A 12176-nucleotide genomic window follows, 5' to 3' on the forward strand; every position below is an offset into this window, starting at 1 on the left:
AATTTGCCGCAGGCTGTAGCTGAGGAGGCAGAGCCCGAGAGACCATGATGTAGTGTGGTACAGGCCTGGCCCCTGAAGCCTGCGGCTGCCACAGCCATCCTCGGGCCCTGTGTGGAGGGAGGCAGCAGCTGTCCCCTGGGATGTGGAGGGACACCCTTGCTCTCCAAGCAGACCAGGGACCTGTGCCCTGCCGAGCCTGCTCCCCACACAGAGGGACTGGGCATCCGCCACCCTGGGGACCTTGGGGACTTGTCGGGCCTCCCGCCATCTGGAAGAGCTTTTGCTCCCCACCTCATCCCCCTGGCCTAGGTGGGGAGTCTTGCAAACAGGTCCCTGGGGGCTCCTGACCCTGCCCGCTGCATCCCGGGATGACCCTGCCCGCTGCGTCCCGGGATGAACGGCTGTGGGTATCTCCTGCAGGCGCATGCAGGTGTTGTGTGTCAGTGAGGGATGGGGATGGGTGTGGGGCCGGTCTCCCTCTTTATGCTTTAGCAGGTAGGTAGGGTGCAGGTGGGGCCTGGCCCCTCTCTATGGCCTCCAGAGCTGCTGGCTCTGTGGGCCGCCAACCCAGCCGCTCCCTGCAGCCAAAGCATCTTTGGGAAGCCCAGCTCCAGCCACCCTCTGCCCTCCCCTTGACTGCAGGGCTCAGTTCCTGCAGCCCCGCCTGGAAGAGCCTGCCCCCTGCCCTCGCCCTCCAGCCACCCCAGGGTTCTGGTCTGTTTGTCTGGGGCACCTCGCTGTCCCCTCTGGTGGCTTACGTGACCCCCATCCATCCTCCTGGCCTTGGCTGGAACCCTGGGGGGCCCTCGCCACGGCAGGGGTAGGTGCCTCATCCTCGCTGGGCGAGCCCCTCCCATGCAGGGTCTTGGGGGAGGGAGGGCACTGCTACACCCCGACAGAGCCTGACTCTCAAGAGGCTCGGCAGATCTTTGAGCAGAGAATGAATGAAGAAATCAATCCATGCTGAGCTGAGAGAGTGCCAGTAGCCGGGAAAGGGATGCAGGGCCCAGGTGGAAAACTGCCCAGCAAGCTCCCTGCTCCTCCCCACGGCTCCTCCCAGAGAGGCCTTCCCTGCCCACGTGCTCACCCTGGGCTGCCCATCTCCACCCGCTGGCCCCATCTCCCTGTCCCGCTCAGAGAGTTGGAGGTGTTGGCCCAAAGTCCTATGGGGATCTGCCTCAAACCTTTAACTGCTGGGGCGGGGGCCATGCTGTTGCCTCATTCAGACACTTCTGTTTGCTGGTCCCTGGATGACAGCTTCAGGGGGCAGCCAGCACTGACGGAGGGAGGAGCAGAGGCAACCGACACGTGAGAGTCAGGTGCCCAGAGCCCAGGCCTCACCCTGCGCTGGCTGTGTGATCTTATACAGGTTGCTTGCCCTCTCTGGGCCTGCCTGATTTCCCTCCTGCGAACGAGGTTGTGGTACGGGGCAGGGTGACTGCAACTCCCTGGTCGCTCCTGCTGCCCTTGACCTCGTGACCCGAGTGTGCCGGCTGCCTTGCGAGCAGCTTGCCCGTGGGAAGTGGAGGGCGAGGTGGAAGGAAGGCCGGCTCCAGCCTGCCCGGGGAGGGTGGCTGCAGCGCCGGCCCCTGGGAGCTCCTCATTGTGACAGGACCTTAGGGGAAGAGGAGAGGAAGTGGGAGGGCCTCAGACCCCCAGCAGTGGGGGAGGGAGAGATGGGGCCAAGGCCAGCCTCCCCCAGCTGTCAAGGACACCCTGGGAGGCTGGCAACCCCTGGCTGAGCCGGGCCCCACGGGGATGTGGGTGCCTGACGGGACAGTGGCTGTGTGTGTGTGACAGTGGGTGCTGTGGTCCCATGGAGCAGGGGACACGGCCGTCTCGGTGCAGGGGGCTCCTGCTGGGAGCCCTGACTAGCCTGGGAGGGTCCCAGGAACTTGGCGGGCCCCAAGGAAGCCCCTGGCCATGCTGTGGGGGTGGGAGTCCTGAGGCCATCGGGCCTCGGTCCTTCACCCTGCTTTTGTCACTTTCCCTTGAAAGCCTGTCCTCCAGTTCCCGTAACGAAGTACCACAGACTGGGTGGCTTACAGCAGAAATGCATCCCCTCCCATTTCTGGAGGCCAACAGCCTGGGATGCAGGTGTCAGGAGGGCTGCGCTCCCTCAGGAGGCCCTTCCCGCCCCTCCCAGCTCCGGTGGCCAGTACGGCCTCTGCCTCCCTCACTCCAGCGTCCCTGGCCTCTGTGCCTTTCCCGCTGGCACGAGGACGCTTGACATTGCGTTTAGAACCCACCCGAGGCCAGGGAGGTCTCACCCCGAGATCCCCACCTTAATTCCATCTGCAAAGAGTAAGTTCACACTCTGAGGTTCTGGGTGGATGCATCCTGGGGGGCCACATTTCAACCCACTCCCAATGCCAGGGCCCTCAGCCGGGGCTGCCCCTCTGCCCCGGGGCTGCCCCTCTGCCCCGGCACTGCCCCTGCCTCCCCAGGGGTTGCATCCAGCCCCCAGTGGCCTCAAGTCAGTTTCCGGGGGAAGCTGTGAGGAAAGTGCACCTGCAGAGGGGACACCCTGGGCAAAGGCCAGGGGGCAGGGCTGGGTATTCAGGGTCCTGGCTGTGCACCTGCTCCACTCTGCACGGGTGGCCTTCCTTGCCATGGATGTGAAGGCTCCAGGCCTCAAAGGCAGGGGCTGGGCAATGGGCGGCACCGGCCACAGGCAGGGCCCAACCCAGGCCGGGCATAGAAAGGAGACACCGCCTGTGGACCTGAGGGCCTGGGAAGCCTATGGCGGGAGCGTCCCCAGCCCCTGAGGCACAACCAGGGCCAGGCTAGGGTTTCTCGAGCTGGTGCCTGCACTGGGCCCGGGCCTCCCCAGCCTGGGCCAGCCCGGGCCAGCCCATGGCCCGGCTCCCAGGGTGCTGCAGAAATGTCCTTTTGTTGGCTGAACAAAGCAGCTTTGAGCTGGGCCCTTATCTCAGGCCACACTGAGATGGGCTGGAGCCGGCTAGCCAGCCTGGAGGGGCGCCCCCAAGCAAGGAGAGGCAGAGAGAGGCTCTCCAGGGATGCAGCAGGCCCATCAGATAAGGCCCTAGGCAGGCACAATGGGCATGGGTAGGCACAGGTGAGTACAGGTGGGCACAGGCAGACACAGGTTGGCACAGTTGGGCACAGGCAGGCACAGGTGGATGCAGACACACTCCATCTCTGCCCCGCCCTGCCAGGCACTGTCTTGGCTATCGAAGGCCCCAGGTGGCTCAGCGTGGCTGGGAACCCAAGGAGGCACAAGTGGGCTTCCCTGAGCTGGGCCAGGATAGTGGGGGGTGGCCCTCCCTCAGTGACAGGTGCCCAGTGGGTCAGGGGCAGCTCATGCTTGGCCCATCCCTGGGTCTCTCTGGAGACGAAGCACCTGACTCCAGGCACCTTAAGGGCAAGGCCAGGAAGGTGTGGCTGGCAGTGTCCCCTTTGCCCACCTATGTCTCAGGGAGCTGAGAGGCCTCAGAAACACACGCTGCCCTGTCCTGCTGTCCCAGGACCCGTTTCAGGCTTCCACGGTGCATGGTGCCTACCAGGAGAGACTGAAGTGCAGAAGAACAGCCACAGGGGCCAGTGGGCCACACGGCAGGCCTGGCCCCACCTGTGACACGGGTGGCAACCTTCCCCAGGAACATCCAGTGCCTCCTGCCTGCAACAGCCCACAGAGCACTGGATACAGAGGCGGTCAGTTGGTTCCTATGCCATGAGGCTTCCTCCTTCCTCCCTTTTTCCTGTCTCCCTACCTCCCTTATCTCTGTGTCTGGTGTACAGCTGGGCTCAGACAACATCTGTTGAATAAATGGATGGACGAATGAGTGAATGAATGAGTGAGCAAATGAGTGAGTGACTGAATGAGTAAGTGAATGGGTGAGTGATTCAGTGAGTAAATGAGCAAGTGAGTGAGAATGAGTGAGTGGGTGAGTGAGCAACTGAATAAGTGAGAGTGAATGAGTGAGTGTATGAGTGAATGAGTTTGTGAATGAGTGGGTGAGTTAGTGAATGAATGAGTGAGCAAATGAATGAGTGAGTGAATGAGTGAGTGACTAAGAGTCAATGAGCGAGTGAATGAGTGATTGAGTGAATGAGTGGGTGAGTGAGTGGGTGAGTGTGTGGGTGAGTGTGTGGGTGAGTGAGTGACTGAAGGAGTGAGCAAATGAATGAGTGAGTGAATGAAAGAGTGAGTGAATGAGTGAATGAGCGAATAAGTGAGTGAGTGAATGAGTGAGTGACTGAATGACTGAATGAGTGAAGGACTGAATGAGTGAGTAAATGAGTGAGTGAGTGAATGAGCGAGTGAGTGAGCGAATGAGCGAGTGAATGAGTGAGTGAGCGAATGAGCGAGTGAATGAGTGAGTGAGCGAATGAGCGAGTGAATGAGTGAGTGAGAGAATGAGTGAGTGAGCGAGTGAGTGAGTGAATGAGTGAGTGAATGAATGCGTGAATGAGTGAGTGAAGAGTGAGAGAGTGAATGGGTGAGTGAGGGAGTGAATGAGCAAGGGAGTGAGTGAGTGAATGAGTAAGTTAGCGAGTGAGGGAGCAAGGGAGTGAATGAGCGAGGGAGTGAGTGAGTGAACGAGTAAGTGAGCGAGTGAGTGAGCAAGTGAATGAGTAAGTGGGCGAGTGAGTGAGTAAGCGAGTGAATGAGTGAGTGAATGAGTGAGTGAATGAGTGAATGAATGAGGGAATGATTGAGTGAATGAGTGAATGAGTGAGTGAATGAGTGAGTGAGTGAGTGAATGGGCGAGTGAGGGAATGAGTGAGGGAATGAGTGAGTGAGTGAACAAGTGAATGAGTGAATGAGTGAGTGAGTGAACGAGTGAATGAATGAGGGAATGAGTGAGTGAATGAGTGAATGAGTGAGTGAGTGAGTGAATGAGTGAGTGAGTGAGCGAATGAGTGAGTGAGTGAACGAGCGAATGAGTGAGTGAGTGAATGAGCGAATGAGTGAGTGAGTGAATGAGTGAGTGAGGGAATGAGTGAGTGAGTGAATGAGTGAGTGAGTGAATGAGTGAGTGAGTGAATGAGTGAGTGAGTGAAAGAGTGAGTGAGTGAGTGAATGAGTGAATGAGGGAATGAGTGAGCAAATGAGTGAGTGAATGAGTGAGCGAATAAGTGAGTGAGTGAATGAGTGAGTGAGGGAATGAGTGAGTGAGTGAACGAGTGAGTGAGTGAACGAGTGAGTGAGTGAATGAGTGAGTGAACGAGTGAATGAGTGAATGAATGAGGGAATAAGTGAGTGAATGAGTGAGTGAATGAATGAGTGAGTGAATGAGTCAGGGAGTGAGTGAGAGAATGAGTGAGGGAATGAGTGAGAGAATGAGTGAGTGAGTGAATGAGTGAGTGAGTGAATGAGTCAGGGAGTGAGTGAGAGAATGAGTGAGGGAATGAGTGAGTGAGTGAATGAGCGAGTGAGTGAATGAGTGGGTGAGTGAATGAATGAGTGAGTGAATGAGTGAGCGAGTGAGTGAATGAGTGAGTGAATGAGTGAGCGAAGGAGTGAATGAGTGAGGGAATGAGTGAATGAGTGAGTGAATGAGTGAGTGAATGAGTGAGTGAGTGAGTGAAGGAGTGAGTGAATGAGTGAGCAAGCGAGTGACTGAGTGAAGGAGAGGTAGGGGTGAGGGAGGGGAGGCCCAGGCGGGGGCAGGTATTCCCAGCAGGATGTGCTACCTTCTAAGCGGGTCTTGTGTTGGGCCCCAGAGGCTGCAGGTGAGCACAGGGGAAGGGCACTGCCTGCAGGAGGCTCACCCTGCTGGAGGTCCCGGTTTGAGGCTGAAGCCTCAAACGGTCTGGGGGCCTGGCCGAAGGCAGAGCTGGGCAGACACCATCCCTGCCCTGCCGGGGCTGCCCTGGGCCCCAGGTGGCTCAACACAGCTGGGAACTGAAGGAGGCACCTGGATTTTGAGGGAGACAAACTGCGTGGGTCCTGTCTGAACAGGCTCATTTCAGCACCCAGTGTGTGGGGCAGGGCCCCCATCCCCGGCCATGCTCAGTGGCCAGAATGAGCCCTGAATCGGAGCTGAAGGCAGAGGTGAGGGTCCCAGAGACCCCACATCTCCTTCGGAGGCCAGGCGCCTGGCCCCAGTGTGGAGCTCCAAGCCCCTCCCCCAGAGCCCAGCCACATCCCCTGGGAGGACCAGGGGCCCTGTGATGTGGGGCCACCACCCTCCCCCTGACCCCTGGCATTCAGCCAGGTGGGAGAAGGCCAGCTTCTTCCTCCTGTGGTGCCCCGCCCACATGTCCCTCCCCAGGCTGGGGTGGGCGCAGCCTCATTGGAGCAAACAGTTCCTTCCTTCTTGCCCGTGACTGGGGTCTCAATGTTTCCCTTGCCTCCCATGGGTCCCCCTCACTTTCCCACAAGCATTTATGGCATAAAAATAACTTCTTTGGGAATGGCAGTCCCTGCTGGGCTCATGTGGGCCCCCAGCCTCGGGGACCTCTGACTACAGGCCCCGCCCCAGGCCAGGCCCCTGAACGTTGCTGGGTGGGGAGAGTGCTCCCCAACAGAGCTTCCCGGCTCGGCTTCCTTCCTGAGAAGCTGCCTGGTCCAGGCTGCAAACTTGCAGGTGAGGGTCTGCCCCACGGACTCCGGGGAGTGGGATGGGAGGGCGGCCCCTTCCAGCCTCTTCCTTGTCACATTTTACACTCCAGGTTGATGATGTTCTCAGGGGACGTGGCTTGGGACTGACAGCCTCACCCTGTCACTTGGAATCTTCCCGCTATTGTGAATCAGAGTCCCACAGACACAGCCTCCCGCCAGGAAATCAGGGTTCCCCAGGGCAGGGCTCCTGGGCCACAGCTGTGGGGGCACCCGGCGGCTCGACTGCTGCACCATAGCAGGCTCAGGTTGTATCTGACTTTTCAGAGAACGTCCCTGCCTCGAAGTTCTCATCACTCAGGAAGAGAAATAGCTAGCCCCGGTGTGGGGAGGGGCCCAGAGCCTGGCTCATGCCCCGAGGCCACCCCCACACCCCACCCTCTGGGCCTCAGTGTCCCCCGGCCGTGTTTGTGGGGATTTCAGCAGGAGGTGCTGTCTGGGTGTTTGGTATCTGGGAGGTGCCAGGCCAGCAGCGCAGCGCGATGACTGCATGGTCACGACAGGGATGCCTACGTGCCACACACTCCCATGCTGGAACCGTCAGAGCTGGCTGGTTTCCACCTGTCCAAAAGCATCTTAACCAAAGCCCGCGTTCTTGTGCAGATTTACCTCCAGTTTATGGGATTACTTCTTTAGATGCAATCAGCATTTTCTGGAAGACTGGGAACACTTACAGGTCTTTTTTTTTTTTTTTTTGAGATGGAGTCTCGCTCTGTCGGCCAGGCTGGAGTGCAGTGGCGTGATCTCGGCTCACTGCAAGCTCCGCCTCCCGGGTTCATGCCATTCTCCTGCCTCAGCCTCCTGAATAGCTGGGACTACAGGCGCCCGCCACCACGCCCGGCTAATTTTTTTGTATTTTTAGTAGAGACGGGGTTTCACCGTGTTAGTCAGGATGGTCTCGATCTCCTGACCTCGTGATCCACCCACCTCAGCCTCCCAAAGTGCTGGGATTACAGGCGTGAGCCACTGCACCCGGCCTTACACTTATGGGTCTTGAAGTCAAAGGAGCCCGCGGTGATGCCGCCAGCACCTGGGGTTTGTCCGAGCCCCGCAGCTCCTCCAGCCCTGGAGCCTGGGCGCTGTTCGCTGGGATCTCTGATCCAGTCTCGCCTCTTTTTGTGTCCATCCACAGACAAATACCTGTTACGTTCTAGGTGCTGAGGACACAGCGTGAGAGAGAAAAGGACAGACACCTCCTTCTTCCTGGAGCCTGGATGGGGCAGACGGGCACGGGGGAAGCCTCAGCCACTGTCTACTCAGATTTCCACACGCCACTGCCGAGTGGCCTCCTGTTCTCTGTGTCTGTGTCTCCTCTTCTGCCTCTTAGAAGGACACCTGTCACTGGATTTAGGGCCCTTCCAGGTACTCCAGGATAATATCATCTGCTGGAGATCCCTACCTCCATCACAACTGCGAAGACCCTAATTCCAAGTAAGTTTCCAGCTGGGCTTTGCGGCGGCTCACATCTGAAATCCCAGCACTGGGGGAGGCCGAGGCGGGCAGATCACTTGAGGTCAGGAGTTCAAGACCAGCCTGGCCAATGTGGTGAAACCCCGTCTCTACTAAAAATACAAAAATTAGCCGGGTGTGGCGGTGGATGCCTGTAATCCCAGCTACTCAGGAAGCTGAGGCGTGAGAATCGCTTGAACCCGGGAGGCGGAGGTTGCAGTGAGCCGAGATCGTGCCACTGCACTGCAGCTTGGGGGATAGAGTGAGAGTCTGTCTCCAAAAACAAACAAACAAACAAAAAAACAAGTTTCCATCTGCACATCTGCAGGTTCCGGGACTTGGGAGGTGGACATGGCTCTTGGGGGCCACCATTCACCATTTGGCTCACTGCTCTGGGGAACAAAGGCCCCCAGTTACTCAAGGGGAGTGAGGGGAGTTCCCAGCAGAGCGCTGTGAGCCAAGGGTGGGAGGCCAAGAGGCAGGGACCACTGTGTCCTCTGGAGTGGACGAGGGGGCACTGAGGAGCGGATGAGGGTGTGGCCCTCCTGACAGCCCAGCCTCCGCTGGAAGTGGGGACCCGAGTCCCGGGCTCTGCCCTCTCCTGCCACCCCACAGGGCCTAGGCCAGCCTTGCCACGACCCTAAATCTTCTCGCTACTCCTGCCCTCACCTCAGCCTCTCTGGAGACAGCCTCCTCACCACTACCCTGGCCCAAGTGGGGAAAGCCCCACCACCCTGGGCTCCCAGGATGAGTCAGTTCCCCTCTCCTTGCCAGGCCCAGCTGGCAGTGAGGTCCTTGGCCTGGCACAGCACCTCATGTGCAAACACGGCTTGATGAAAGGGCAGGAATTAAGCTTTGGTAGGGAGACTGAACGAGGAGAGAGAGAAGCATGTGGTGGTGAAAATGGAGGGAAGGCAGGGGGCTGGCAGGGGGCTGGCAGGGGGCTGGGTGCAGCCCAGATCTTGTGGAGTCCGGGCCCCAGGCTGGGCAGGCTGGGCAGGCTGGGCCCGCGGCACCTGTTTTTGCACACAAGGCCTGCCCTGACAAGGTGTCCTCTGCCGGATCCCGGGTGACTGTGCCTGTTGGGGGTCCTGCCGGGCCACCCGGTCGCCTCCACACCCTGTTATGTCTCTGCAAGCATCGGTGTGTGACAGCGACTGGCAGAGCTGGGCAGGCAGGAGGCCTCTGTCTGGACCCTCAGCCTCTGCCTCGGCTCCTCTTCCAGGTGGCTGGACTTGCTCCCTGATACCCCCAACCTGCAGACACGCGGCCTTGGATTCAAGTGGGGCTGGGCTCCTCGGCCTCTGCCAGGCCACCCCACCCTCCCCCAGCTCCCAGCAGAGGCCAGCACCCAAAACACTGCAGGCCAGCAGAGCTGGAGATCAGCAGACCCCAGAGGTGTAGACCTCCCGGCTCCAGACCTGGTCCTCCCCGCCCCGCTGGTGGTGCGGCCTCAGGCCAGTCCACTGCCTCTCTGCGCCTTGCCCTTCTCTCCAGGACTCAGGCCCAGCCTTACGAGAGAGGGTAAAACCAGACAACAACGGCAGGTCCTCCACCTGCACCCGGCCCCTCGGACTCCACCTACACCCGGCCCCTCGGAGGTGCCCAATAAACTCCGGTGCTGACGGTTGTGCCTGACACCCCCTGTCTCCTTTTGTGATCTTCCACAGATCACGCTGCTGCTTTGTGCCTCAGTTTCCCCATCTGTACCACAGGGGGCTGGATCAGACATCGCTGAGATCTTTGTAGAGCAGCACAGCTCCGTTGCTGATGTTCTAAGTAACCGAATTGTGTCCCGGACGCTGAGGTGTAACAGCCTTATCAGGGCCGGGCGCGGTGTAATCTCAGGCCTGTAATCCCGGCACTTTGGGAGGCTGAGGCGGGTGGATCACCTGAGGTCAGGAGTTCAAGACCAGTCTGGCCAAGATGGTGAAACCCCATCTCCGTTAAAAATACAAAAATTAGCCAGGCGTGGTGGTGCATGTCTGTAATCCCAGCTACTCAGGAGGCTGTGGCAGGAGAATCGCTTGAACTGAGGAGGCAGAGGTTGCAGTGAGCCGAGATCACACCACTGCACTCCAGCCTGGGTGACAGAGCGAGACTCTGTCTCAAAACAAACAAAACAAAACAAAACAAAAAGCAGCCTCATGAGGACAGACTCGGCCGAGCAGTGGCAGAGCGAGGCCTGTTCACAGATGGGTGTTAGGAAAGGGAGGATGTGGCCCGGCGCGGTGGCTGACGCCTGTAATCCCAGCACTTTGGGAGGCCGAGGCGGGCGGATTACCTGAGGTCAGGAGTTTAAGATCAGCCTGGCCAGCATGGTGAAACCCCGCCTCTACTCAAAAAATACAAAAATTAGCCAGGCATGGTGGTGGCGCATGGCTGTAATCCCAGCTACTTGGAAGGCTGAGGCAGGAGAATCACTTGAACCTGGGAGGCGGAGGTTACGGTGAGCTGAGATTGCGCCACTGCACTCCAGACTGGGCAACAAGAGCGAAACTCCGTCTCAAGAAAAAACAAAACAAAACAAAACCCACAGTGGTTAAAACAGAGTGATACTGGCACAAGAACAGGCACGAAGACCAACGGCGCCGAGTCCAGAAACAGACTCAAACAGATAAGGAATGTGGCATGTGACAAAGACAGAATGTCAAATCAGTGATAAAAACAGATCATTCAAAAACCCCTCCACACCTGGGAAGCCGGGGAGCCATCCAGAAAAAATAAAGTTGAATGTCTCACACCTCATACCAAAATAAATTTCAGATGGATCTGAGATTTCAATGTAAAAAATAAAACCACAAAGTCTAGAAAGCAACAGAAGATGCATCTTTAGAAGCTTGAGGCGAGACCCTCCTAAGCATGATGCAAAATACAAAAATCCAACACATAAATTTTTAAAAATAAATTCAATTCCATAGGCTGGGCGCGATGGCTTACGCCTGTAATCCCAGAACTTTAAGAGACCGAGGCGGGTGGACGTTTGAGTTCAGGAGTTTGAGACCAGCCTGGGCAACATGGAGAAACACTGTTTTTACAAAAAAAAAAAAAAAAGCAAAAATTAGCTGGGCGTGATGGCACATGCCTGCGGTTTCAGTTACCCAGGAGGCTGAGGTGGGAGGATCACTTGAGCTCAGGAGGTGGAGGCTGCAGTGAGCCGTGATCACACCACTGCCCTCCAGCCTGGGGACACAGCAAGACTCGGCCTCAAATACATAAATAAATGAATTCAACTCCATAAAATAAAATTTCTGCGTAGCAACAACCACATTAAGCAAAGTCAAAGTCTGCTGTTTAGGCAAGCGGGGAAATCCTTGTGAACTCTATCCCCCTCGAAGGGCTGAATTCTCTCATTTAGAAAGAGCTCTGACAAATCAATAATGAGGTTATAATCCAGCACAGGGAAAAAATGGAAAGCAAAGAATACGAACAGAGCATTCACACGAAAGGAAAAACAAATGCTCCATAAACATGCAAAAAGATGCTCCCCCACTCTTTTTTTTTTTTTTTTTTGTATGTGTGAGACAGAGTCTCGCTCTGTCCCCCAGGCTGGAGTGCAGTGGTGCGATCTCAGCTCACTGCCACCTCCAACTCTCGGGTTCAAGCGATTCTCCTGTCTCAGCCTCCCAAGTAGCTGGGATGACAGGTGTGTGGCACCGTGCCCGGCTAGTTTTTGTATTTTTAGTAGAGATGGGGCCACGCCATATTGGCCAGGCTGGTCTTGAACTCCTGACTTCAGGTGATCTGCCTGCCTCGGCCTCCCAAGTGCTGGGATTTCAGGCGTGAGCCGCTGCGCCTGGTCCTCCACCTCCTTCTTGGTGAGAGAAATGCAAACTAAAATGGCACTGACAGCGTGTTTCCTATCAGGTTGGCCACGGCTTTGATTACATGGTGTTGTCTGCACCGGGAGGAGGCAGGGACCAGCAAGTGTTGTAAGTGGTTGCACTCCCTACAGAGGGCAACTCGGAAAAATCTCTCAGAAGGACGAATCCTTTGACCCCGCTTCGAGGAAGTCGTGCTGCCTGTGGTGATCTTGGGGACGAGGTCATTGCAGCGCAGCTCCTTAGCTTCTCAGGAAAAACCTACATACTCATCGCTGGCCGGTGCACGCCACACAGCACAGCAGAATATTCGATGA

At 57.4% G+C, this 12176-nt stretch overlaps 1 long non-coding RNA gene across 1 annotated transcript; it reads left to right on the top strand.

Moving 5' to 3' along the window:
- Positions 1-3523: 3523 nt before the first annotated feature.
- LOC134728554 (uncharacterized) lies at positions 3524-11756 on the top strand. The gene is made up of 3 exons (XR_010109081.1): positions 3524-3675; positions 7744-8020; positions 9264-11756. It is a non-coding gene; the product is annotated as an uncharacterized LOC134728554 (long non-coding RNA).
- The last annotated feature ends 420 nt before the right edge of the window (positions 11757-12176 follow it).

The sequence above is a fragment of the Pan paniscus genome, chromosome 11 (genome assembly GCF_029289425.2).
Source record: "Pan paniscus chromosome 11, NHGRI_mPanPan1-v2.0_pri, whole genome shotgun sequence".
Lineage (NCBI taxonomy): Eukaryota > Metazoa > Chordata > Mammalia > Primates > Hominidae > Pan > Pan paniscus.